At 41.4% G+C, this 27721-nt stretch overlaps 1 protein-coding gene and 3 non-coding genes across 9 annotated transcripts in view; all 4 read right to left on the bottom strand.

Moving 5' to 3' along the window:
• Positions 1-27721, bottom strand: part of gria4a (glutamate receptor, ionotropic, AMPA 4a) — a 334213-nt gene that overhangs the window by 85657 nt on the left and 220835 nt on the right. The window lies entirely within an intron of this gene.
• trnam-cau (transfer RNA methionine (anticodon CAU)) lies at positions 10685-10757 on the bottom strand. The gene has a single exon. It is a non-coding gene; the product is annotated as a tRNA-Met (tRNA).
• On the bottom strand, positions 13991-14063 carry trnat-ggu (transfer RNA threonine (anticodon GGU)). Its single transcript has one exon. It is a non-coding gene; the product is annotated as a tRNA-Thr (tRNA).
• Positions 14838-14910, bottom strand: trnam-cau (transfer RNA methionine (anticodon CAU)). The gene has a single exon. It is a non-coding gene; the product is annotated as a tRNA-Met (tRNA).

The following is a 27721-nucleotide window of genomic DNA, read 5'->3' as shown; positions in this document are numbered from 1 at the left end:
TTAGTCATTCCAACTGAAAAAAAGACCGCAAATAAGACAAAAGTTCAACGTTTGTACTCCAATGCACAACAAAGCAACTGCTTGTGACTTGTGTTTTGCCCCCTCTTCAATATGGCGACGCTTTGTTGTGGCTGGTGACGTCTTTAATGCCCAGATGTCCGACTGCGAGAATCAGATTGGCGGTTAACAGCCAGGCGCATTGCTGCCACCTGTCGGATTGCATGCAAACTGTAGATAATCATAGAGGACAGTATGTATGGCGGTCGCTTGCCGTCTAGAGCACCGGCCGTTCTGTGATCCTCCAGAAGCTACAGGGTTTTCATGCACGTGGCGATGCTCTCTGCTCAAACAATGCCAAAAATTCCATCTGAAATCAATGAAGTATTCATGCCATGCAGTTTGGGGCAGTGCAATTTTACAACGCCACATCCGATACACACACTTCCTTGAAAACATACTCCTCAGCTAAGGTGAGAAGGGTCTGACTGCAGCCCAGGGTCAAGCGACAGCCACTACAAACCACGCCTCATACAAACCACGCACCCTGCAAACCACGCCTGCTGTTGTAACGGTAGCGCAAATAATTCGTTTACTATGTGAAATTCAAAGGGGTTTTTGGGACAATAGGTCCTAGCCTAATTCCATACTCTAAACTTAACGAGACACAGGGGTATTGCGGACACAGGGGCATGCCTAAACATTAGGGGTGTAACGGTACATGTATTTGAATTGAACCATTTCGGTACAGGGTGCTCGGTTCGGAACGGAGGTGTACCGAACAAGTTTCTGACGTAATGTAAAGTGCTGTCAAATTTAGCGCGTTAACGGGCGGCAATTCATTTTTTGAATTAATCACGTTAAAATATTTGACGCATTTAACGCAAGCTCGGAATGCCCGCTTATGCATCCCATACTCCCACTGTTGGATCCCACGGAAGGCTCGCTAAGGGCGTAACATAAAACGAGCCACACACTCAAGTTGCAAGTGGACACAAATTTATTAACATAGGTTGAACTCGCAATGAACAAAATATACAAAATGCGGAAGATGATTGCTTCAGTGTAAGCCCAGGCCAAAACAACAAACAAAATGAAACTACACTTAAACCCCACTCGCTAAGTAAACCCTGATCGTAAAAAGGAAATAACAAAAAGACAGCCACTACCCTGGCTTCTACACTAAACAAAACGGGTTGAACGAAAACTGCAGTTTACCTCTACTGCTGCGGTGCTGTTATTTACAGTGGTGAACAAAAACGATCCAATAACGAATGAACACAAAATACCTCACCGAAAAAGCGGGAGTGTAACAAAATAGCGATCAAATGCACAGGTGAATGAATGGCAAGAAAACAGCTGGCGAGGAGGTACGCGGCACGTATGCTGTCAAATGCGAACTCTCAGAGTGTTGACGGTAAAATGACGAGCGGTCAGATGACTTTTGTTAACGCTGCCTTTATTTGGTTAGCAACACTCAGGCATAATACAACACACGCGGGGATGCGAGCTCAAACAACGGCCTTGTATCGGCTTAGCTGCTGTAAAGCAAGTGTCGTTATTGCTACAAATGTAAACAAAGCACTGCACAATGGATACATGACAGACAGCGGCTAGTTTTTGAAGTTGGCACCCTTCCTCGGGTGGCCCATCAGCGGCGGCGACGTCGTCTGCCCGTCCAGCGTCAATCAGAGTACGTCACGTAGGGAGGGGAGGCAGCCAGCTGGCGGACGCGACGATCAGCTGACTGACAGTCTCAAAAAAGATATCAAACGGCCAGGGCCGTCGCACCACTCAGAAGTGCAGTGAGCAGCGTGGGTAATGGTTAAATGTAAACATGGAAGTAAAGCAGGTTGGATGGAACAACTCTCAGAAAATGTAAATAAGTTGGTTTGCCTCAGCAACTGTCTAGAGGATGAGTAGGGAAGAGGGCCACATTAATGTGTACACTACACACACTTTGCACACATTATAAATAATACTGTTTTTGTTACTGTTCTAAGGCTCTGTTGTGTGTTTGTTTTTGCAGAGAAAAAGAAAATGTCTTCAAAAGAAAGAATGTTAATCTTAATGCCATCTTGTGGATTTATAGTTATAATCAACAAATACAGTACTTATGTACAGTATGTTGAATGTGTACTGTATATCCGTCCTGTGTCTTATCTTTCCATTCCAAAAATAATTTACAGAAAAATATGGCATATTTTAGAGATGGTTTGAATTGCGATTAATTACGATTAATTAATTTTTAAGTTGTGATTAACTCAATTAAAATTTTTAATCGTTTGACAGCCCTAATAACCCTTACTTTTCGAAGCTGTGGTCATAAAGTTAATATGAGAAACTTGAAACTGTTTAGTGTTGCAACTGTTCAATTTTGCACATCAGATATTTTTTTAAAGAAAAAGTCTTAGCCAATGTTATTTAATTTTATTTTGTTTTTCAAAATATCTACATTTCAGACTATTGTATTTTCTATTTTTGAGCAGAATTCTAGCTTTGTATAGGCTAATGTTTGTATTGTTGAAAGCACAAAAGTGTGTAATAAACAACTAGCACATTTATATTTAGCATTTTGTTTTCTTACTGTACCGAAAATGAACCGAACCATGACCTCAAAACCGAGGTACGTACCGAACCGAGATTTTTGTGTACCGTTACACCCCTACTAAACATAACTAGTTTGTAACCCTTGCTATGTTTGTAGGTCATTTAATGTTGTGAATCAGCCGTTAAAGAGCAGCTGAAGAGCTTTTTGGATTTTGGTGTAATTTTACACATATAAACTTTGGATGAGTTCGTCAAAACAACCATGTAATTTTTATCGCGTAACTGCGAGGATAATTTGCATTTTTTTAAGGTTTTGGGCACTCCGTTAATAATCCCTTCCCAAACCCGGAAGTGTGACGTAAATTACCCAACGCAACAGAAGACTATCCACAGCGAGCATAGAAGCAACAACGATTTCGGTGATATTTCCACCAAAAGTAAGCATTCAGGATCGCTCTTTCGTGACGCTAACGATGGCAAAGGCTCACAGGAAAGATGATCTACAATTAATCCCTACATTTTTTAACCTGGGGCGGCAGATGATAGAAACAGCAGATGTTGGTGATGACGCCGGTTGGGAACTCGACATTCCACGAAAGAGTGGTAGGCATATAGCATTGTGATTTATCTCTGGACCTTTTTTTCCCCCAGTCATTGTGTGATATAATTATCAGTAATTGCAAAAAAAGACGAGTAGTTATACAGATCATAATAGCTGTTCTTCCGCTTGAAATAATCTGACCTTCTAGCCAGACCGCCGGAATAGGGCCAGCCGAACCGCCAGATCCACGCTAGCGCAGCTCCAACGGCCCGGGCTGGTGGAACCCCGGCAATCTGGCCAGAAGGCCAAACTCCGTGCGTTCACCTTAGTCTTAACCCTTTGGAATGATTCCATTTTGAAAGGTTTAAAGAAGGCTCACCAAAAACAAGTTGACAATTTATTCAGGTAGACAGCGATCAAAACAGCAAGGCGAAACAGAAACACCCAGGTGGGGAGGCAAGTTCGCTCCAAGGTCACCATATCAGAAGTCGACAAAAGGTTCCCGAGAAAAAATGATAGCGCTTAGTTAAACATTCGGTCTTTTGAAGGCTCTCGCGGGGCGGGCCATGGGTAGGAAGAAGGGTGTGTTTGGGATTATTGTCTGTTTGTGGATTGGACAGGAGGTTTCAGGAGTTACTGTTGTCCAGGCAATGAGGATTGTGGATTTTGCCACCTCAGCGTCAAAGGGGAGCTCTTGGAGTCTTTTCAGTCCTGTTATCAATTGGATATCGGGCGTTCTCTGGTGCTCCTTGTGTTGGGACAGAGTGTCCCACCATTTGTTCTGGACTGTCCGGGAGAACTGATTTCGAGAGTTAGTGCGTCAGTCTTGCTCATGACGCACAAGTTGGGCTTCCCTGATAAGAAGGCTGTGTCTTTTATGCCCTACATTCTGCTTGTTTTCCTTAAACTATGGTATAAGTACTATGTATTTTATATTGGGTGTGTTAGATTATTACAAACAGTCAAACAGTAAATACGAGAAATGATTCTATTCCCTGATTAATTATATTAAGTGTGTTAGAGTAATGCAAACACTTAGACGGTGCCTATGAGAAAAGGTACTATCTCCTTCACGCTTGACTCTCACAAAAGATGTCCAAATCCTTCAGAAGTTTTTTTTTTGGCCATTCATAGTCTCGTGCCTTCGTGTGAGCAATGCATCACTACACATCGAGATGGCATGACTAATCTCGTGAGTAAAACCCAGAAAATGTTTGGAAAATATGGCGGGGATAGCGTGGTATTCGTACTAAGTGCTGGCGAGGTCTTGGGGAAATGACGTCATCAGGTAGCAGCTGGCAGCGAGGCGTGTACCTCATTGCTAAGGTGTTGCTATGGCAGTAACTCAAAAACTACGCAGCCAGTTCAAAAAATGTTTTGGTAATGTCAGTTTTGAGACAGTGAATGATGCCAATTTAGCTGAGTAAAACGCTCATCTGAAAAGCTTTTCAGCTGCCCTTTTAAGTTGTTAAAATTGCTCCTACAGAGTATGTCGGAGAAGTCTACTGTTTTAAGATGGCAGCTGTTTACTTACACCTTCAGAGTCTGTCATTTCGCATCTAGTTTGGTATACAGTACATGTGATATCTATGAGAGGCATCAGATGCTACCACCAAAGCATCATGTTTGTAGGGGCGTGGTTTGTACGAGGCATGGCTTGGAGTGGCTGTCGCTTGGCTCTGGGCTGCAGTCAGGTATGGTTTCTTCAAGTGGCCTGCCCATACAACCGACATTTTTTAAACATTTCTAGCAACCAAATTGAAAATGGAGCCTGAATGTTTTCTGTTTGGACGGACGGAAAGTTAGAATTAATAATTTGCGTTACACTGGACAACGAAACATCGAAATATTAAGGTATCGCCTGGAATAACCAAGAGGGAAACTTGAGTTGTTGTTTATCACTGGACTAATTGTAAAAAAAAAAGTGCCCCAGTTGTCTTAACTTGGAATTGAAGGGCATTTGTGTATGCTTGTAAAAGGAGAATAAAAGAAAATTAAGACTTATAAAGTTGTTTACTTATCATCATGCAGCTGAATAAAATGAAAAAAAAAAAAAAAAAAAAAATGTATTTGTTGACAAGGCTCCTGAAAGAGCCACTAAATACCTTTTAGACATTCATAACGTTTCTCCCCTCAGCATTTTTGTTTATTAAACATTGTCTCACCACCCGCTGTCGGCTTTCAAAAGTGGAAATTTTATCTGAAAAGCAATTGCTTTTCGGATTAAAGGAGAATGTTGAATTCAGTGAATGCAACCACAGAGGAAAGGGAAGCCCAAGGATGGGAGGAGGACTTTTGGCACCACACCATTACCGAGCAGCATGGCTAAGCAAGCAAGCCGACCACCGAGCTCAAGTGGAAAGGGCGGACCGCGTGGGCTGCGCGAGGCGGGAGAGCTACTGGCTTGTCCACGGCAGGAGCGTGTCTCCAAAAAGTCTTTAATTTAAGAATTTAAGTCTGCATATTAAACAAGATTGTTATTTCTTAAACTTATTTCACTTGTCTACACACTACTTGGCAACTAAAACTACACTTAACGATTGGATGTAACTCCTATTATAACACTGCAGTATTCTTGCATTTGGATCAGTGGTGTAAAAAGGCAACACCTCAAAAACTCCTGTCCTTGTCCAACTATCTTAAATTCATGGCAGTAAGTCAGCCCTCATAAATCTTACAGCGTACATGCGTATGTCTGCACTTAGAAAGATTAGGGCGTGACAATCATTTATCTAGTCTCACAGTTGGGGCAGAACAAAACATTAAATTGACTCAAGGTGAAGTCTGTAGATCATTAATATTACATTAATAGTGCAGTAAACCCACTCTCTTAAGATGTTTTTACACTGTTAGTTGCTTTTCTTCATGTTTGCTGCAAGTACCACAGAACCCTAGTGCAACATGGCCCATATCTGCAAGTGCTTGCATAGCAACCAACCAGGAAGTACACTCCACCAGTCCCCTCTGCATTTGGATTCTGCTCCTGACATCACTGCAACACCACTTTTGAGTTGAATGTTGTACAAAGCACGTGGACAATGAATGGCCTTGACAGCGGCGCCCCAAGTGTGGTATGAAGAGGCCTTGAGTTGTTGCACTGCTTGTCTCTTAGCAAACCTGAAAGCTACTGGACAGTCATGACATACTGTATGTAGCTTGGCACATTGCTAGTAATGTTTTCCAAAGTCAGTGTTAAACAATTTCCTTTCAGATTACATAAAATTAGCAGACTTGACTGAATGTAGGTTTTGTAATCAGTTGGCAAACCATGATCTGGAATAGATGCCAGACCCGATTCAGTTGTACATTATTTTGACAGATGCTTAAAATTGGAACTACGAAGATAGCTGGATCTGAGGGGGTCAAATTTGACCCATTGGTGGAATTTCCTTTGAACAAACTACCAGATTACACTGTTATGTCATCAATTAATATAATAAAAAAATACAAGAAAGCCTTGTGACATGTGCTCAAACCATGTCGACACATGAAATGCTGTAGATTTGCGTGACGTAATCAACCGGTGCCAGGACCAAACGACACTTCGGCCGAGAAAAGATCAACGTCCCCTCATACCTTCACCGAGGGCCGTTTAATGTGGGCGCGGCTGCTCCGGGGGACTGCTCTGGGTCCTGAGGGGATGGCGGTGGCCCCTTTGCCCGAGCTGCGGAAGGAGAGGTGAGCCTTACCCTTCCTATTAGCTGGGGCGGACTTCTCTGCAGCACTATCACACATGTGAGTGGATTCACACATGACTGGGTTCGAATAAACACACTCAGGTAGAGAGATTGTTGGTGCCAGAATTAGCAATCAGGTAGCATCGAATAGGATGTCAACATAACCACACTGACATGTGATTCCCATAATACTGGGTTCCACACTTCACTTTGCTGATTTGTGTATGCTTAACTTCCCATCTAATCACGTCCCCTTTGACATGCCTCCCCGCCTCTTTCTCCTTGGTTATCGGGCCCCCCACAAAGTTTCCAGGGGTAAATATAACTAGCAAATGATATCACCACTATATTCATAGGTAGCATAGGCATGTAAAAGCTAAATTCTTGTTGTAGTTTTTTCTTTCCCTCTTCTGTCTGCTTCCTTCCTTTCTGCCCCCCCCCCCAACTCCTTCCTGTTCGCTACTTTCTCCTAATAAAACAGTACAGTATAGTAATCCCTCATTTTTCACGATTAATGGGGACTAAAACCCCCAGCGAAAGGTAAAAAAACTGAAATAGCATTTGGCCCCCATTTCCTAAAAAAAAAAATTATATACTTATATCTTACAATCAAAAAATCGAAGTAAATAGTACCGTGGTACCTCTACATATGAATTTAATTCGTTCCACGACCTTGCATGTAAATTGAAATGATCGTATGTCGAGCAGGATTTTCCCATAAGAATACATTATAATTCCATTAATTTGTTCCACTGCTTCTTCTTCTTCTCGAGTCACTACGTATTACCAAATGATTCCAGTCCATTGTTGGATGCATTGTCTGGCACTATGGTTTAGGTCAGCTAGGTCCTCTTGGGTGCAAGATGTCGGGAGGAGTGGGCAGACAAGGAGATGTTGCATGGTTTGAACCTCTCCACACATACAAGAGATGTCACCATTCTGATCAAACCCCCATTTTGTCAGGTTTGTTTTGCATTGGCCGACAGCAGTTCTCAATCGGTTACGGCAAGACCAGATTGGCCATGCCTAACTAGCACCAGATGGAAGAGATTTGCATGGCCTGATAGAAGACACTGTGTGTGGGGTTTGGGTAAGAGCGACACGCTGCTTGTCTGGATTTCTGTTCAGAGCCTTTACAGCACAGGTGACAAACCGATTCCAGAAAGGGCCAAGTGGGTGCTGGATTTTGTTCCAACCGATACCGTGCAGAGAGTTTAACCAATGAACTTCCAACTGAAACAAGCAGCACCTGACAAAGTTTAACTGATTACACATGTAAAAGATCTGATTGGTGAAAAGGTGTCCTCTTCATTTGTTGGAAAGCAAACCTGCACCCACTTGGCCCTTTCTGGAATCGGTTTGACTTTCAGGAAACTCTGCCTTGACTTTAGCCTTTTTAGTGTTGACTCATGATTGTAGAGTTGGTGGCGGGTGTCAGTTTCTTGTCTTAGCTTTTCCTTCTGGGACACAACTGCTTGGTGGAGCAATCCCACTCAGCAAGTATAGGTCATCAACCTTTGCAGGCTTCAAGCAGCCAGTGGCAGCATGGCAAGCAGAGTTTAGTGCTGCATCAATCTTGGTGGCATGGGCTGATCTACACCAGACAGGTGATGCGTACTCCGCTGCATAGAAGCATATGGCCAACGCTGTTGTTTGTAATGTCTTGGCATCAGCACCCCATTTTGTGTTAGTAAGCTTCCTGAGAATGCTGTTCCTTGGTTCCACTTTGGCTTTGGTCTTTGTGATGTGTTCCTTGTAGGTGAGAGACCTGTCAAGTGTCACCCCGAGGTAGACTGGCTTTGAGATGTGCTGCAGCCTCTTCCCATACCAGCAGATCTGTAGCTTGTGATCGGCTTCCCTGTTGTTCAGGTGAAACGCGCAAATTTGTGTTTTGTCTGGGTTGGCTCTTAGGTGGTTGATGGAATAGTAAGGGATAAACAGTTCCAGTGCATTTGAAAGGGAGACTTCAACTGCTTCAAAGGTACTCTTCTGGGAGGCAATACACAAATCATCAGCATAAAGGAAACGTCCTTTGTCTGATTGGGTAGGTTGATCATTAGTGTAGATGTTGAACAACAGGGGGGCGAGCACACTACGTAGAGGAAGTCCGTTCTTCTGTGTTGTCCATCTACTCTGACTACCATTGAGGTCTACGAACAATCTGCGATCTGATAGCATATTGCAGATCAGCTGTGCGAGCCAGACATCTGACGTCATCTCATGCAGTTTCCTGGTTCGTGTATGGTGGTTGACTCTGTCATATGCTGCAGATAGATTGACAAATGCAGCACCTGTGATTTATTTCTTAAAACCATCCTAGATGAACTGGGTTAAATTTAACAATTGGCCTGTGCATGACTTCCCAGGTCTGAAGCCTGCTTGATCTGGAATAAGTAAGTCATCAACAAAGGGAGCTATGCGATTCATGAGGAGGTGTTCGAACAACTTATACATGTGGCAGAGTAACGATATTGGTCTTTAGCTCTTTGGGATGGCAGGATTTTTGCTAGGTTTCAGTAGGGCAATGACTCATGACTTCCTCCACATCTTTGGGATCTTGTTGGAGGCGACACATTCATTTATCAGACTGAGAAACCATCTGCGTGCACCCGATCCGAAGTGCTTGATCTGTTCCACAAGCATCAAGACCCGCAGCTGTGTTGTTCTTCATGGACTTCATTGCAGATTTAAGTTCATCCATGGTGAAAGGCCTTGTGAAGTTTTCTGAAGGCGTATCAGACACTTGAGGTAGTTTTGCCCTTTGAGTACATTGTTGAGGATTACCCTGACTATTCACAAGGAGTTGGTGGGCAACCTGGTCAGCGGTGACTTGCGGCCTTGGTTGTGACTTGGTGTAGTCATTTCCCAGGATACGGATAGTCTTCCAGGCTTTCCTACTACTATGGGTCATATCGGTTGATTCAATTAGCTCCTGCAACTTCTTCCAGCTTTCTTCTGTGATGGTATTTGCTAGTGTTTCGCCAAGCTCGATGGTGTCAACACTAAAGGGATCGTTGTCAAAATGTGAGATGTAGTCATCATACAATACCTTGGCGTCATCTGTCAGGCTTTGGATGCCAATTTGTACGGCAACCACGAGGGATGTTACCACCTGAGGACGACTTGACTGATTCTACAAAGGCCTCATAGTTGCTTGGAGTGGCTGGAAGTTCCACAATGGCAGAGTCTAGGTCTTCGGCAAAGCCTTCGCAGTCAGCTTTCTTTAGATTGAAACATTACCGAAAAAAAGGACAGTTCGAGGAGATTTGACTGCATTTATCTTTAGACCTATTGGACGGTGTTGAGTTTGGGGAACTGGGTCTAGGATATTTTTTTCACATTGATTGGCAATGGCATCTGATGCAAAAATCAGATCTGGATTGTACCTTCTTCTCCATCGGGAGCTGTTGAAAGAAGGAGGGAGCTTAGCATCGTCTTAGCATGAGAGACATTTGGTGAAAATGAGAAAATTGGTGACAACTGGTGCGTATGACTAAAGACAAGTCAGAGGAATTGCCAATGAAACAGCAGATTCTGCTTGGAAGAGAACACGGTTGGATTTTCCTTCGTCACGTATGTTGTACATCTGCTCTGACTGGATAAAACACTCTGGCAATGCGTCATCATGGGGATTTTATTCAGAAACTGCCTCGTGTGAGGACTCATGACCTTCAGATTATGAGACTGACGTACTACCTCCTGTACAGGCAAGGCCGATGCTCTATTTTCTCAATATAAAAAAAATGGTGACAACTGGTGCGTTTGAATAAAGTCAAGATCGAGTAAATGCCAACGAAACAACAGATTCTACTTGGAAGAGAACACGGTTGGATTTTCCCTCGTCAGGTATGTTGTCCATGCGCTCCGACAGGATGAATCTTTCAGGCTATGCGTCATCATAGGCATTTTGTTCAAAAACTGCCTCGTGTGAGGATTGAACTCACAACCTCCAGATTATGAGACTGACGTACTAACTACTGTACAAACGAGGCTAATGTTTTGCTTTCTCAATATAAAAAAATTGGTGACAACTGGTGCGTTTCAATAAAGACAAGTCAGAGGAATTGCAAACGAAACAGCAGATACTACTTGGACGAGAACACGGTTGGATTTTCCTTCGTCAGGTATATTGTTGGGATGTTGTCCATCTGCTCTGACGGGAGAAATTGTTCAGGCGATGCGTCACTATGGGCATTTTGTTCAAAACCCTCCTTGCGTGAGTGTTGTGTTTCACAGTATTTGCACTGCTCTGAACGAACTCACGACGTTCAGATTATGAGACTGAAGTACTACCTACTGCACAAACAAGGCTGATATTCTGTGCTCTCAACATAAAAAAATTGGAGACAACTAGTGCGTTTCAATAAAGACATAGTCAGAGGAACTGCCAATGAAACAACAGACTCTACTTGGAAGACAACACTGTTGGATTTTCTTCGTCACGTATGTTGTAGATCTGCTCCGACTGGATACATCGTTCAGGCAATGCGTCATCATCGGCATTTTGATCAAAAACTGCCTTGATGAGACTGACATACTACCTACTGTACAAACAAGGCCGATGTTCTATGTTTTTAATATAAAAAAATTGGTGACAACTGGTGCGTTTGAATAAGACAAATCAGATGAACTGCCAACAAAACAACAGATTCCACTTGGAAGAGAACTTGGTTGGCTGTTTCATCGTCAGGTATGTTGTCCATCTGCTCCAACTGGATGAACCGTTAAAGCGATGCGTCATCATGAGCATTTTGTTCTAAAACTGCCTTGTGTGAGGATTGAACTCACGACCTTCAGATTATGAGACTGACGTACTACCTACTGTACAAACGTGTTTGGGCTCTGCTTTGTCAATATAAAAAAAAAATGGGGACAACTGGTGCCTTTGAATAAAGACAAGTAAGAGGAACTGCCAACGAAACAACAGATTCCATTTGGAAGAGATGAAGGGATAAATTGTTCAGGTAATGAATCATCATGGGCATTTTTTTTAAAAACTGCCTCGCGTGAGGATTGAAATCATGACCTTCAGATTATGAGACCTTGACGTACGACCTACTATACAAACGAGGCTGAGGTCCTGTTTTCTCAATATAAAATAATATGACAACTGCTGCGCTTAAATAAAGACAAGTCAGAGGAATCGCCAACGAAAAAGCAGATACGACTTGGAAGACAACGCAGTTGGATTTTCCTTCGTCACGTATTTTGTACATCTGCTCCGATTGGATAAATCTTTAAGGGGATGCGTCATCATGGGCATTTTGTTCAAAAACTGCCTCGTGTGAGGATTGAACTCACGACCTTCAGATTATGAGATTGACGTACTACCTACTGTACAAACGAGACTGGGTTCTGCTTTATGAATATAAAATAATATGACAACTGGTGTGTTTGAATAAAGAAGAATCAGAGGACATACCACCGAAACAAGGGATTCCACTTGGAAGAGAAAACGGTTGGATTTTCCCGATTGGATAAATCGTTAAGGCGATGTGTCATCATGGGCATTTTGTTCAAAAAGTGCCTAGTGTGAGGATTGAACTCACGACCTTCAGATTATGAGACTGACGTACTACCTACTGTACAAACGAGGGTGATGTGCTGCTGTCTCAATATAAAAAAATATGACAACTGGTGCGTTTGAATTAAGACAAATCAGAGGAGCTGCCAACGAAACAATGGATTCCACTTGGAAGAGAACTTGGTTGGATGTTTCATCGTAAGGTATGTTGTACATCTGCTCCGACTGGATGAATCACTCAGGTGATACGTCATCATGAGCATGAGACTGATGTACTACCTACTGTACAAACAAGGCTGGGTTCTGCTTTCTCAATATACAAAAATATGACAACAGGTGTGTTTGAATAAAGCCAAATCAGAGGAACTGCCAACGAAACAACGGATTCCACTTGGAAGAGAACTTGGTTGGATGTTTCATCGTAAGGTATGTTGTACATCTGCTCCGACTGGATAAATCGTTCTGGCGATGCGTCATCATGAGCATTTTGTTCAAAAACTGCCTCGTGTGAGGATTGAACTCACGACCTTCAGATTATGAGACTGACGTACTACCTACTGTACAAAAAAGGGTCAGGTCTACTTTCTCAATATAAAAAAATATGACAACTGGTGCGTTTGAATTAAGACAAATGAGAGGAGCTGCCAACGAAACAATGGATTCCACTTGGAAGAGAACTTGGTTGGATGTTTCATCGTCAGGTATGTTTTACATCGGCTCCGACTGGATGAATCGTTCAGGCGATGCGTCATCATGGGCATTTTGTTCAAAAAGTGCCTCGTGTGAGGATTGAACTCAAGACCTTCAGATTATGAAACTGACATACTACCTACCGTATAAACGAGGCTTGGTTCTGCTTTCCCAATATAGAAAAAATATGACAACTGGTGCGTTTGAACAAAGACAACCCAGAGGAACTGCCAACGAAACAGATTCTCCTTGGAAGACAACACAGTTGGATTTTCCTTTGTCACATATGTTGTACATCTGCTCCGACTGGATAAATCCTTCAGGCGACGCGTCATCATGGGCATTTTGATCAATAACTGCCTCACGTGAGGGTTGAACTCACGACCTTCAGATTACGAGACTGATTTACTACCTCATGTACAAACAAGGCTGATACTGAGCTCTTTTTAATATAAAAAAAATTGGTGACAACTGGTGCGTTTGAATGCAAGTCAGAGGAACTGCCAATGAAACAACACATTCTAATTGGAAGAGAACATGGTTGGATTTTTCCTTGTCGGATATGTTGTGCATCCAAATCAGAGGAACTGCCAACGAAACAATGGATTCCACTTGGAAGAGAACTTGGTTGGACGTTTCATCGTCAGGTATGTTGTACATCTGCTCCGACTGGATGAATCGTTCAGGCAATGTGTCATCATGAGCATTTTGTTCAAAAACTGCCTCATGCGAGGATTGAACTCAAGACCTTCAGATTATGAGACTGATGTACTACCTACTATACAAACGAGGTCGGGCTCCGCTTTCTCAATATAAAAGAAAAAATGGGGACAACTGGTGCCTTTGAATAAAGACAAGTAAGAGGAACTGCCAACAAAACAACAGATTCCACTTGGAAGAGAACTTGGTTGGATTTTCCCTCGTCAGGTACGTTGTCGGGATGTTGGACATCTGCTCCGACGGGATAAATCGTTCAGGTGATGCGTCATCATGGGCATTTTGGTCAAAAATTGCCTTGTGTGAGGATTGAACTCATGACCTTCAGATTACCAGACTGACGTACTACCTACTGTACAAACAAGGCTGATGTTATGCGCTCTCAATATACAAAAATTGGTGACAACTGTTGCGTTTGAATAAAGACAACTCAGAGGAATTGCCAAAGAAACAGCAGATTCTACTTGGAAGAGAACATGGTTGGATTTTCCCTCGTCAGGTATGTTGACATGATGTTGTCCATCTGCTCTGACTGGAAAAATCGTTCAGGCGATGTGTGATAATGGGCATTTTGTTCAAATACTGTCTCAGGTGAGGATTGAACTCACGACCTTCAGATTATGAGACTGATGTATTACCTGCTGTAGAAACGAGGCTGATGTTCTGTGTTCTCAATATAAAAAAATTGGTGACAATTAGTGCATTTGAATAAAGACAAATCTAAGGAAGTGCCAACAAAACAACGGATTCCACTTGGAAGAGAACACGGTTGGATTTTCTCTCGTCAGGTATGTTGACATGATGTTGTCCATCTGCTCTGACTGGAAAATTTGTTCAGGCGATGCGTTGTCATGGGTATTTTGTTCAAAAACTGCCTCGTTTGAGGATTGAACTCACGACCTTCAGATTATGAGACTGACATACTGTACAAACGAGGATGGGGTCTGCTTGCTCAATATAAAAAAAATATGACAACTGGTGTGTTTGAACAAAGATAAGTGAGAGGAACTGCCAATGAAACAACACATTCTTCTTGGAAGACAACAGAGTTGGATTTTCCTTCGTCACTGATGATGTACATCTGCTCCGACTGGATAAATCCTTCAACCGATGCGTCATCATGAGCATTTTGAGCAAAAACTGCCTTGTGTGAGGATGGAACTCACAACCGTCAGATTATGAGACTGACGTACTACCAACTGTACAAACAAGGCTGATTTCAGAGTTATTAATATAAAAAAAATTGGTGACAACTGGTGCGTTTGAATAAAGACAAGTCAACTGCCAACGAAACAACAGATTCTACTTGGAAGAGAACACTGTCGGATTTTCCCTCATCAGGATTGTTGTTGGGAAGTTGTACATCTGCTCCGACTGGATAAATCTTTCAGGTGATGCATATTCATGTGCATTTGGTTCAAAAACCGCTTTGTGTTTGAATTGAACTCACTACCTTCAGATTGTAAGACTGACGTACTACCTAGTGTACAAAGGAGGCAGACGCCCTTGCTCCTTAATACAATAAAGCTCAATGATAACTGGTGCGTTTGCATAAAGACAAGTCAGAGGAACTGCCAACAGATTATTCTTGGAAGAGAAGAAGGTTTGCGTGAGGATTGAGCTCACAACCTTCAGATTATGAGATTGATGTAATACCTACTTTACAAATGAAGTTGACGTTCTGCTTTCTTAAAACGAAGAAACTTGGCGACAACTGGTGCGTTTGAATATAGTCAAGATCTAGGAACTGCCAACGAAACAACAGATTCTACTTGGAAGAGAACAGGTTGGATTTTCACTCGTCAGGTATGTTGTGCATCAACTCCGACTGGATAAATTTTTCAGGCGATGCGTCATCATGGGGATTTTGTTCAAAAACTGCCTCGTATGAGGATTCCTTTAGATTATGAGACTGACATACTACCTACTGTACAAACGAGGCCCGGCTTCACCTTTTTTTAATACAAAAAAGTTGGTGAAAATCGGTGTGTTTGAATAAAGCCAAGTGAGAGGAACTGCCAAAGAAACAACAGATTCTACTTGGAAGAGAAAACGGTTGGATTTTTCCCTCATTAGGATTGTTTCGGCATGTTTCACATCTGTTCAAACTGTATAAATTGTTAAGGCAATGCGTTCTAGTTTTCATTTTGTTCAAAAACTGCCTAGCGTGACGATTGAACTCACGACCTTCAAATTATGAGACTTCTGTACTACCTACAGTACAAACGAAGTTGATGACCAGCTTGCTTAATACAAAAAAACTTGGTGAACTCGACAAAGGTAAATCAGAAGATTTGCCACCGAAACAACAGATTCTACTTGGACGAGAAGAAGGTTGGATTCCCCCTCATAAGGATCGTTATCGGGATGTTTTTCCTCTTCTCCGGGTGGATAAAACGCTAAGGCGATGCGTCACATTATGCATTTTGTTCTAGAACTGCCTCGTGTGACGATTGAACTCATGACCTTCAGATTATGAGACTTCCGTACTACATACTGTAGAAACGACGGTGATGTTTTGCTTTCTTGATACAAAAAAACTGTGTGAACTCTGAATTTGACGAAGGTTGAACTCACGACCTTCAGATTATGAATTTATCATCAATATTACGTACTACCTACTCTACCAACGAGCTGACAGTCTGGATCTTTTAACAGAAAAAAGATTTGTGACATTTTGAGATTCTGACCACATAAAATTAGGAAGCGGTGGAATTTCTTTTGAACCAACAGAAGAGGGTGCTATTCTGCCTCATCAGGATTGTATACCATTTTACATCTGCTCCAACTGGACATAACGTGAATGAAGAGTGCCATTATGTTCGCTTTGTTTAATAACGTATGAGGTGGCCCTGGGTTGGTGCCCGTGCGGTCTCTCCGCCCGTCTGCGTGGCTGTCGCGCGCCCGGTGGGGCTTGCGTGCTGCTGGATGTGGTAGGGCATGCTCGGGTTGGGGGTTCCGGTGCCGGGATTGGCGATGCGGCGGCGTAGGGTTGGTCGCCAACGGGCTTTCACTCATAAGAGATTCACACGATTACTGGGTTCTAGATCACAGAACTGATTTGTGTACACTCTACCCCTTTCAATCACTTAGTTTATAGTCTTATAGACACCCCCACCCCCATTCTCCTCTTTCACTGGCCAATAGGCCCCCACATGGTGTAAACCGGAAATACATCTCGCTGACGATAGCACCAGCATATTAGTAACTAGTTTAGATGTTCAATGTATTTCTTGTTGTTGTTTGTGTATGTGTTTCTTTTCTTTCTTCTCTTGTATTTCTTTTCTTCTGTCCCCCCATAATCCCTTCCTGTTCGCTGCTTTGTCATAATAAAAAGGTATTTTGAATGATCACAATGGGAGTATGTCAGACTCTCAATGTGAAACATTCAAACTGTTCAGAATCCGGGCACTTAGACTTCCATTCTCTGTGTCAAACAGCTGAACAGGACAGGTTTAAAAAAAAAAAAAAAAAAAAAAAAAAAAAAAAAAAAAAAAATAACGTATGAGGTTTGAATTCACGACTTTAAGATTTTGAGACTGACTTATGCCCTTGTGTACTAACAAGATTTATGGTCTAAGCTCTATTAGCAAAAGAACCTGACGTATGGAGAGCAATGTTCCCTCTAAGCTGCGCGCGTGCGCAATCGCGCACTGCTGGCACCTACTCTGCGCACAAGAAATTCTATGCTGCGCACAAAAAAAAAAAAAAAAATCAACAGAAACGTTGTAACTCGGTGAGTGACAGGTGTCCAGCAAATGATACGATAAGGTTCACTTCACTTAAGTCAGATTGGTGTGTATTCTAGTGACATTTATAAATATATTTGAATTATGGATATTAATCATTAAATGCTCTTAATACTAGATAATTTACGGGCAGTAGAAATGCTAATAGGCGTGAAAAGGCGTGATACAGGTGTGTGGCCGCTATGTACCATATTTTTCTGACTGTAAATCGCAGTTTTTTTCATAGTTTGGCAGAGGGTGCGTCTTATACTCTGGAGCGACTTATACTGTATGTGAACTTATTCACACATTATGATATCATTGTTGCTAGTTAGCATGTTCTTTATGCTATAGTTATCTCAGTAACTCTAAATAGCTATGTTACATTAACATACTAGGCATGTTCTCAGTTAATTGTTTATGAGTCATATAATGTTAGCATACCGTACACTTAATCAGCCTGTTGTTCTCTATTGTAGTTTTTATTCTAAATTGCCTTTCAAAATGACATGTCTGTTCTTGGTGGTGGATTCTACCAAATAAATTTCCCCCCAAAATGCGACTTATACGCCGGTGCGACATACATGTTTTTACCTTTTAATTCTGCATTTTTTGGCTGGTGCGACTTATATTCCAAAAAATACGGTACACATCTGATGTTGCTCACCGTGGGCCGCAGTGTGCTCAGGGAGCTGGTGTGTTTGCTCAGACACATGAAAAATTAGAGGGAACATTGTTGGAGAGCATGACCAAGACAAATCACAGGAACTGGTAGAGTATCCAATTAAACAAATTATGTTACCTGGAAGAGAATATAGACCCCACTCACCAACGTCACACAATGACGTGTCGCTGTATCCGGCCACCATATTGTCCGTTATTGTTTATCCGTTTTCTCAATGGTTTCAATTTGTAGTTTGCAATTTATAGTGCAATTCATGGAAGCCCCGGTGCTTTCAGACGCTGTAAACTCATTGGATACGTTGCATAAAAGGCGTTAGGTGGAAAAGCTTCAGTCTATCCATTCGCCAGATCCATATTTGATGCCTAAATTGATATTTTTCAACCCGCTGTCTTCGCCGTCTCTGCCTGACATCTGCTACCCTGATACTGTATCTACAACTATCTTGTCCACAGAAACTCAGCCTATTCTCACGAAACTGAAAAACTTTAAGAGCAGCACTCTAAACAACATTACCCCATGTGACTCTTTACTTTCATTTTTCTACAATGGCGACAATCAATACAAAAAAAAGTTGACTGCGATGGCCGACGCTTCAAGGATAGGTGGATATTGGACTATTTCTTCAATACAATACGCAACAACTGTGTCTGCCTCCTTTGCAAAGAGACAGTCGCTGTTTTCAAAGAGTTCGATGTGACGCGATACTACCAAACAAAACACGCTGGCATGTACGACATTACAAGAAAGATATGCAGCGAGAAATTATAGCAACTTGAAGCTAGTTTAATTCACAGCAGCAGTATTTCGCAAGAGCCCGAGTGTCGAAAGAGAACGCCACAAAGGCGAGATTGTTGAAATTGTGAATTTAAAAAAATAATAATAAACCAAATGTGACACACAGAAGGGCTTGCTAAAAATTGTTTAAATATATTGTTCTACATAAATCAGCCAAGGTAGCCCCCCACATTTTTACTACACCAAATCTGGCCCCCTTTGCAAAATGTTTGGACATCCCTGTTTAACTGATGATCCGTAGACGAGGCCAGCTTCTTTCACTTGGTACCAGCTAAATATTATTCAAAAAATAATGATGGCGGAAGAAATAAACATCTTGAATTTGAAACTGTATGTTGTCGGCGATTAGCCTCGCAATGATCTTAATTGTGGTTGTCAGCCCAAAACCCTCTAAATATATGTTAAATGCATCTTACCAGGTATAAAATGACTACTACATAGTCTGTGGTGATCGTTTGGTGCCCAGTTTTCTCGTCGAATTGCAGCAGTCCATCTCGCTCTCCTCTCCAGGTCTCTCAGAATACGGTAAAACATCAAGTCTCTCCGTCTATCTTCTCTGTTACTGCAACCTACCGCCACACACGCCTTCACCATTTTGATTATTAATGTTAACGAGCAAAAAAACACGCCATAATAGGAGGAATTTACGTAGCGGTAATGCGTAAACACGACGAGCTGACGGACAATATGGCGCGGCGGCGTGGTTGTGACGTCATGTGAGTGGGGGGGGGTTCTATTATCCCTCGTCAGGATAGTTTTTGACTGCCTCTCTTTTGTCTGCTCCTGCTGGTTGAATCATTAAGGCATATGGTCTTATTTAAAAATCCTGCTTGTATGAGGTTAAAACTCTTGATTTTCAGATGATCGGACTGACGCACTCTATTTTCCCAATGAGGGTGGTGGTATGTGCCTCACGCTGCCATATTTTTACAATCTTAAAATAAATGCCTAAATCATTTTTGGAGGGAAATATAATTAGATATAAAAAATCTGCCTCGCTCCTCGGATAGTTGGTTTGTCTCATGTCTCTAATTGAAAATTCCTAGGTCCTTGCGCCTCTATTGATATGCTAGGTCCTCCCACCAGAAATTCCATTGAGGAGTAGAGGATATTGACAGAGGAGCTAAGTGTCCAGCCATCCATCCATTCTTTTTCAACACTGCTTATCCTGGTCATGGAATGTTAGAGTTTATCCCGGCAGGCCTTCGGCAAAAGGCATACTCCACCCTGAACTGGTCCCCAGTAAGTCAGAGGGTAGACAAAACTTTTTTTTTTTTTTTTACATTACTGCTTTTGCAACAAAATTATACCTTTTCTTGTTGAATGGAATTCAATGTGAAAACAATTCTGCACATTTGGTTATTTACAGGAATTTAGGTGACATGACACACACAAAAAAAATATTATAGGGCTGAGTGTCTATTTTAGTGACAGTGACTACCGCTTAATGACGGACACTGGTAATCAAAACAACCTGAAAATAAACTCAAAAATAATCAATGAAATTAATTAATGGGCTAATTTAATCGCAGTGGTAACACAAATATTATTTTCAGTGGTACTTTTGTTATTCTTTCAAACATTTTGAATTTATAGTGTTTTGTTTTATTCTTAGCACTATTATTGAATTTGTCCCCCCCCCCCACCACCACCACAAAAAAACATCTGGTGGATGACAAGGGAAAAGGTAGAAAAATAAACAGATTTATTTGTAACAGTTTTCACATTGTCAAATTATAATCTGTCATTTATGACCACAGTAATCCTGGCCCTTATAGCAGTTATGGTGTATTGGAGGTGACAAGGCTGGGCAATTTCAATGACGAACACTGACGTTGTGTGAAGCATTACATGATTGCAAGGACAGCTGCAAAAACAGCCACATCGAAGCACACGTGCAGGCACATGCAAGCGAAGAAATAGATTTGTGTGTGTGTGTGCAGACCAATGTACACTTGTACAAAAGTTGTTCTGTCTGTGTGTCAGTCTGGTGTGTGAAGTGCACTCAGTGTTGTCAGGTGCACTTCAGGTTGGAGTATGGGCACAAGCAGTTTTTTGCATTGTAGTCAGAAATGGCCTGTCATTTCACAAAGTGGGATGGAGGGGAATAGGACAGCTTTGGTGAGCGAGGAATGAGAGATAATGAAGAAAATAGAGGATGAGAGCAAAAAAGAAGGCTGGTAGAGGCATAGCAGCACCAACTTCTGTTCATTATCCAAAACGTGAAATGCTGCTGTTGCTGTTAAACCAGGTGTGAAAGCACGGACAAAAAGAAAAAAAAAGTCACAGGCTGAAAAAGTTAGCAAAGACAGAAAGAAGGAAATGTATTTTTTATGGTTTGTTTTGTACACTCATTAATTCTGAGTAAAAAAGGTTTTGGTCTTCAGGCAAGAACAAAATATTATTCATCTGCTCCTTATAAATACCCAAATGAAAAGCCTCAGGGTTTCTAACATTCATACTCAGCAATGTCTAATCATTTTTGGATGTTGCAAAGAAATCTGAACAAGCGAAAGGAAATCAGACTGATTTCTCAATTGGTTCATGTTCTTGAACTGTTTTTTATGACCACAACAATGATGGAGGCAGCACTGTGGGCTAATAGCTCAAAGTCTGTGCTTCGTATCTTTAATCTCACAGCTCTTGCCATGCATTGTAAAATTTTCCCGTTTCTCCCTGCTTACGTGGATTTCTGTTGAGTACTTGGACTTCTGCCAACAATCCAAATATATGTCTTCAATTCACTGAACACTTTAAATTATCCTTAGGTGAGTGTGATTGCCTGGCGACCATCCAATCTAAGGTGGACACTGCTTCTAAATCAAAATCAGCTGGGATAGGGTCCACCTCACCTTTAACCCAAATGAGGTGAAGCAGGTTAAACTAGTACAGTACTTCCCAAATAGTGTGTGTGTGTGTGTGGGGGGGGGGGGGGGGGGGGGGCGCAGCAATGCCAGGGGGGTGCACGTGACCTTGGGGAACATGCTTTTTTTTTTTTTTTTTGCCGTACTGGAATAAAGTGTACTTGCACATCCACTCAGTGGGTGGCAGTGGCGCTCTCATTTTCAGAATGCGCGCAGTATTTTTTTAACTAAGAAAGAGCACTCAGCACACACAGAAAACAGATATGAAGAGCAGTGTGCCGCCGCCGTTTTCGAAAGCCGTTTTCCGACCGGACTCACTCACGCAGCGACCCACTGTCTTGTCCGGTTCTCACGTCGCCGCCTGAGAAGTGCCATTTTCGGCTTGGGATCGTCACGACGACCGCCCTCACCTACGGTTCTACCTCGGCCGCCGAGAATGCGCTTTTTTCGTGCCGTTTGCCTTTTAGCTTTAACATTTTAATACAGTGGGTGATGAGCAGTGTTGGGAGTAACGCCGTTATAAATAACGCCGTTACGTAACGCCTATATTTTTTTAGTAACGGGGTAATCTAACTAATTACTTTTTCCGCCGTTACAACGCCATTACCGTTACTGACGGTCAAAAGCGGTGCGTTACTTACTCTGAATAAATTGAAGAAACAACCAGCCGTGTCGAGTCGAGACTCTGCTCTGTTGATTTGTCATCCAAGACTTGGGGTGCGTTCAGGTTCGAGAATAGCGTACGTACTTCTGACTCCAAGCTGTTTGTCCCTGCTCATTCAATTAGACAATGCTTTACAAAGTTTGGTAACGTTTCTGTGTTTGCTACACCTGATGCTAGCCTCGTTCCCATCTCCCACTGTCAGCCAGCAATAATTCTGCTTCCATCTTGAGGACGGCAGACGCTTTAAAGGTGACGTGAATTGTCGGGAAACGGGCCTACCTGAATGCAGTCCCTCGAGAGATGCGATGGAAGTGATTGTGATTGGCTGAGGGTTAGAGTCATGTGTCTTGGTAAGCCAATCAGAGCCGGTGATTTCACAAGCAACCCGGAACAGCGCGTGCAGCAAACACACACGCAAAACAGATGCACAGGGTCGGGATGGCAGAGCATTCAGAAGACAAATTGTCCTTTAAGAGGTCGAGATATAGACACTATTTCGAAATTAAAGGAAAGAACCTGCATGTAATGTGTAATTTATGTCCCGGGGCAAAGCGTTTGTCGACATCTGTGGTAAGCAATTCAAATCTGCTGAAGGACCTAAAAAGTTAACTACCTGTCTGTTCTTCTCTATTCCACTGACTCGAATACTGCTCAGAAAATTTCAAATTCTTTGACATACAACAAGTTCTTTTTAAAGTAACGGAAATAGTTACTTTCCCTGGTAACTAGTTACTTTTACTATAAAGTAATTCCGTTACTAACTCTGTTACTTTTTGGAAGAAGTAGTGAGTAATGTAACTAATTACTTTTTTAAAGTAACCCACCCAACACTGGTGATGAGGGAAGACCACTGTTTACTGTGTCTAAAAATAATTATAGCGGACAGCCAGAAGCCAAATCAATTAAGACGCCACTTAAAGACATTAGACCCCAATCTCATTGATAAGCCGCTTGATTGTTTTTCAGTGAAAACGTGCCGAATATTGCCAACAATCGTCCTGCTTTGTCAGTGTTATATCAGTAAACTAGTGAGTATTGTTAGCATGCTCATTGCAAAATAACTCCACACCATTGCAAAGGAGGTAAATACTGTGAGCAGCAAAAATAAAAACTGTCCATCTGTCCAAGGACACTCTTTTTTTCTTTTATTCAGTTTTGTTTTTTTGGTCAAATTTTTGGCATGTTGTCCTCATGAGTGAATGTTTCTAATCAATTTTAATTTGTTATTATTCACTGATTTTATTACATTTTATTTTTCTGTATCAAATGGTCAAAAATGTACCTTGGGTGTATTTTTTACAGTTTGGATGTGATTTTTTTTTTAAATTCAGGCAAATTGATGCGCATCGTCTTGTCTGTTACAAACAGAACAATGTTAATAATGTTATACTTTATTATAAGTTGATCTGTTACTTTTTTTCTGTATTAGAAAAAAAAGGACACAATGTTAGGCAGATGCGTATTTATAATAGTAATTTTATAGACAAATGATACTATTTACAGTGGCGGCAGAGAGTTGGGTAGGGCGCGAAACATTTACGTCTTCCTTGGGGGGGGCGTAACAGAAAATAATTGAGAAGCACTGGACTAGTCTTTCCCAAGCTTTACTGATCCATGGCCCATATTTCACATTGAAAAAAGCTCACAGCACACCACTTAAAAAACGGTCACAACATGTGGATAGACAGTTAAGGAATATATTTGCATATAATCATGTGTAAATACAAGTAATACAGTTGTCACGGTTCGGTACGATTTTCGACACGAGGGACACGATTTTCGATTCGATTCAATACATTTAAGGCTAACAAGCAAAAAATAACAATGCCGTTTATAAACATGCATTATAGTGCATAATATTTATGTGCTTACGTATTACTGATCTGAAGAAATTTTGTATATAAGTGCTGAGAACAATCTTTACTGTTTGTAAAGTGAGGCGGGGCACACTATTGATTGCTACTGCTCTCTTAGCAGGTATGTTTACCACATGAGCAAAACATCCTATTAGTGGTCCAAGTCTATCTGTGTTACGTACTGAATTAACAATCTTTGCAGCATTATCTATAGTCACTGTCTCACTGGTATGGATTGATTTGGCCTGCTTAGATTTGGCCTGCTTAACTTCCAACTCATTCAACTTGTTAGGATAAACATTCAATAGAAAAACATAAGACTGAATAGTTTTATGTTTGACAATTCAACACAAACAGCAGGTATGGTCATAGGCGTTTTTGGCCTTTTCACGTAGTATGGTCAAAACAGGTTATATACAGTGCAAAATAGTGAAAAAAATATATCTATTATATATATTTATAATACATATATATCACCTGACAACAAAAGGGTTTTGAGGATATCTCTTTGTGAGGTTAGGTATTGTACCCATCACCCTATCAAAAGGAAATACATGCAATCAAGCTTCTCGAACGCACACATCTATATACAATTTGAAAAGATTGATAGTAAAGGGGAAAAAAATCAAACATTGAATAAAGTCTTCAAATATTGACAATAAACTAGCTCAGTTCGATTTTTTTCAGGAATGCGACTCAAAGTTTCCTCTTGAACAGGACACGAGCTACGTCATGCACAACATCACACAGCCTACTCTTCCGCCGTTAGCACACTGCTGTCAGCCTGTCACTCTTCTAACTCGTTGACTCATCCGAGGAAAACAAATGCGGCTCATCCTCCTCCTTGAGTTGATGAAATAATGCATTCGTTTGCGCTAAATTTAGTTTTCGATTCATTCCACGTTTCAAAGTCGCTCACTCAATCCAACTGGCCGTCGCTCGCTCCCATGCCTCCCTTTCCTTAGGTGGCGCCTCGCTCGGAAATTTATTAAAAATGCTCACATTAGGTTCGTCCTTCCTGACCTTACAACGGCTCCTGGTATATGTAGTCTTTCGTGCTGCTTTCGGTTTTGAAAATGGAAAAGAAATGATGGAATTATGGAGATAAACTCATGGTCCATGCAGTGTTTCAGTGCTTATTTATGAGTGCAATAAAACTATAAAACTCAAATGACATTACCTCCCATTTTACTCGGTCGTTTGACTTCAAGTAAAAACTGGCGTGGACCTCAACTTCCGCACTTTCAAATGAGGCCAACCAGCGGTACGTGGGTGACGTAATTACAGCGTGACGAGGCTTCAAAAATGATATGCGTAAAAATGTTGCCGCCGACACGTTCGGTATTAAAGGGTTAATAAGGACCAGAACCCGCCGCGATACGTTTTTGTGTTTAATGTATTTATCCAGATTTAGCATTGGAAAGAGATACATATAAGACATGTTTTTTCGTTTTTTTCCCCAAAAGTATAATTTAAAAAGAATATGTATATAAACTTTAATAAATGGTTTTTAAGCACTTCAAATGTAATAATAATGATACGTTTTCAACATGTTAATGTCTCACCGAATTATTTTTAAACAAGAATGAAGTACTGTAATGTATTAGAAAAAAATCTTGGCTTTATTAAATGCTTCTGTTACCTTCTACCTTACCGTTTATTGCTACAAACACAACACGTCTGGCTGCCCCGAACGTCGTCACCCATACACATTCATTCCAGCGCACTTTCTTATCTCCCCCACCCGTGCAATGCGCACACAAAGTTGGTCTGTTCCAAGCCAGCACGTCATTGAAATCCTCTTACTTACACACAATGAGTTGTCACAGCAACTGTTTAACAAGTTAAACGATGATTGACACACGTGGTGCTTCAGAAGCCCGTGACACTGGCAAGATCAAACACAACATCGTTAACTTTAATAAGCAACTCCAGTGCACGTGCACTGTCTGCCTGGGGAACAAAGAGCAGGGAGAGAGAGGGAGGGTGGGAGGGAGCGAGAGCTTTACTACTTTATTATACTAGTATTTGTATGACTGTTTCTTGCGAAATGTGTAATGGATTATAATGGGGACTTTTGGCTTGTGATGCATGGTTTTTTTTGGTGCAAGAAGCAGAGAGCAGGTAGTAAATGAGTAAGAGCGCATGTACAGACAAAGAAGAACATATTTGCGCACATGAAAATGAGCGCATTTGCTGCCACGAGGAAGTCGTGCAGCGGAGTGAGAGAGAGAGGGGGAAAGATTACAGTTTAGCTTGCTGTCTAGCTAGCTCCAATATCCTGGCAAAGACAGTACAATGGTGTATAATATATGTTTTTGGATGTTTTTATTTTTTATTTTTTTTATTTAGGGGTATTTAGGAGTACTTAAAGGGTTAACTATGGATTATGCGGAAATTCAGGTTACGTCGACAGCATAGGAATGGAACTTGTTTGTAACCCAGGGACTCCCTGTATACGTATTCATTCATTGCTGCTCTGTTACAATCGTCAGGCTTGCTCGGAAAAATGCCTGTTCTTCTTTCTGTAAACATTTGAACTCCTCAAAGATACGATGAGGGGCAACATAGGAATTTATTGTTTTCACTTTGTATTTTTACGCCGTGTATGAATCCATGGTTCAGCCCACAAAATAAATTCTCCCACACTTTTGGGGCGATCCCCAGAGAGGAAGCACTTTTCTCTTAGTCCATCAAAGACGGGGGGGCGAGGCCTGGACCTGTATCCAATTGGACTTTCCAAAATAATGCTCTTTCCTGTCTTTGTGTTGTCATTTAATTCGACACTTTCTTCCATGTTTATTCATAATCCTTTTTTTATGACTTGTTTGTCATCATCTTCTGTTCATTTAAAGGGAACCATTGATAGAAAGGCATGTAGTTCTTAAAAGATAAATGTTAGTACGAGTTATAATAATTTGGTCTTAAAACTCCGCTTAAAGTTTTCGTTTTAATAAAATTTGTAAAATCTTAATTTAATTTGTAAAATCCAAAAAAATTACTAGTAGCCTGCCATTGTTGTTGACAACACAGGGCGGTGACGTCACATTGCCATGCTGCCTCACAGTGTCACTCTTTAACTATGTAAGCCGTAGTGTTCCTTTTATTCCCCAGTACGGGTCCATCATGCCTTATGTTCAATTCTATGTTGTGAAGGTAAGATATCGATAATGGCTCCGAGCATCATAGTTTGTATATTGCCATCTAGTGTATTTGTTGAGCCAAACAAGTTGCTAAAATGTTTAAATAGAGTTTGACCAATGTCTGAGTAAGTTTTATGTGTATTTTGCAGATCTATTTTGATTGTGAATTTGTGAATGCCAGTTCTCATTGCATTGTTCTTAACTGTGTGAGAATACAGATTGGAGCACTTTTCTTTTTGGAAATATGATTTTTTTGAGAGATATAAATATTATTTTTGTTGTATTTTCAC

Source organism: Corythoichthys intestinalis, chromosome 6, assembly GCF_030265065.1.
Source record: "Corythoichthys intestinalis isolate RoL2023-P3 chromosome 6, ASM3026506v1, whole genome shotgun sequence".
In the NCBI taxonomy this organism is placed as follows: domain Eukaryota; kingdom Metazoa; phylum Chordata; class Actinopteri; order Syngnathiformes; family Syngnathidae; genus Corythoichthys; species Corythoichthys intestinalis.
The sequence above is the reverse complement of the archived record's forward strand: the minus strand, read 5'-3'. Positions and strand labels throughout refer to the sequence as shown.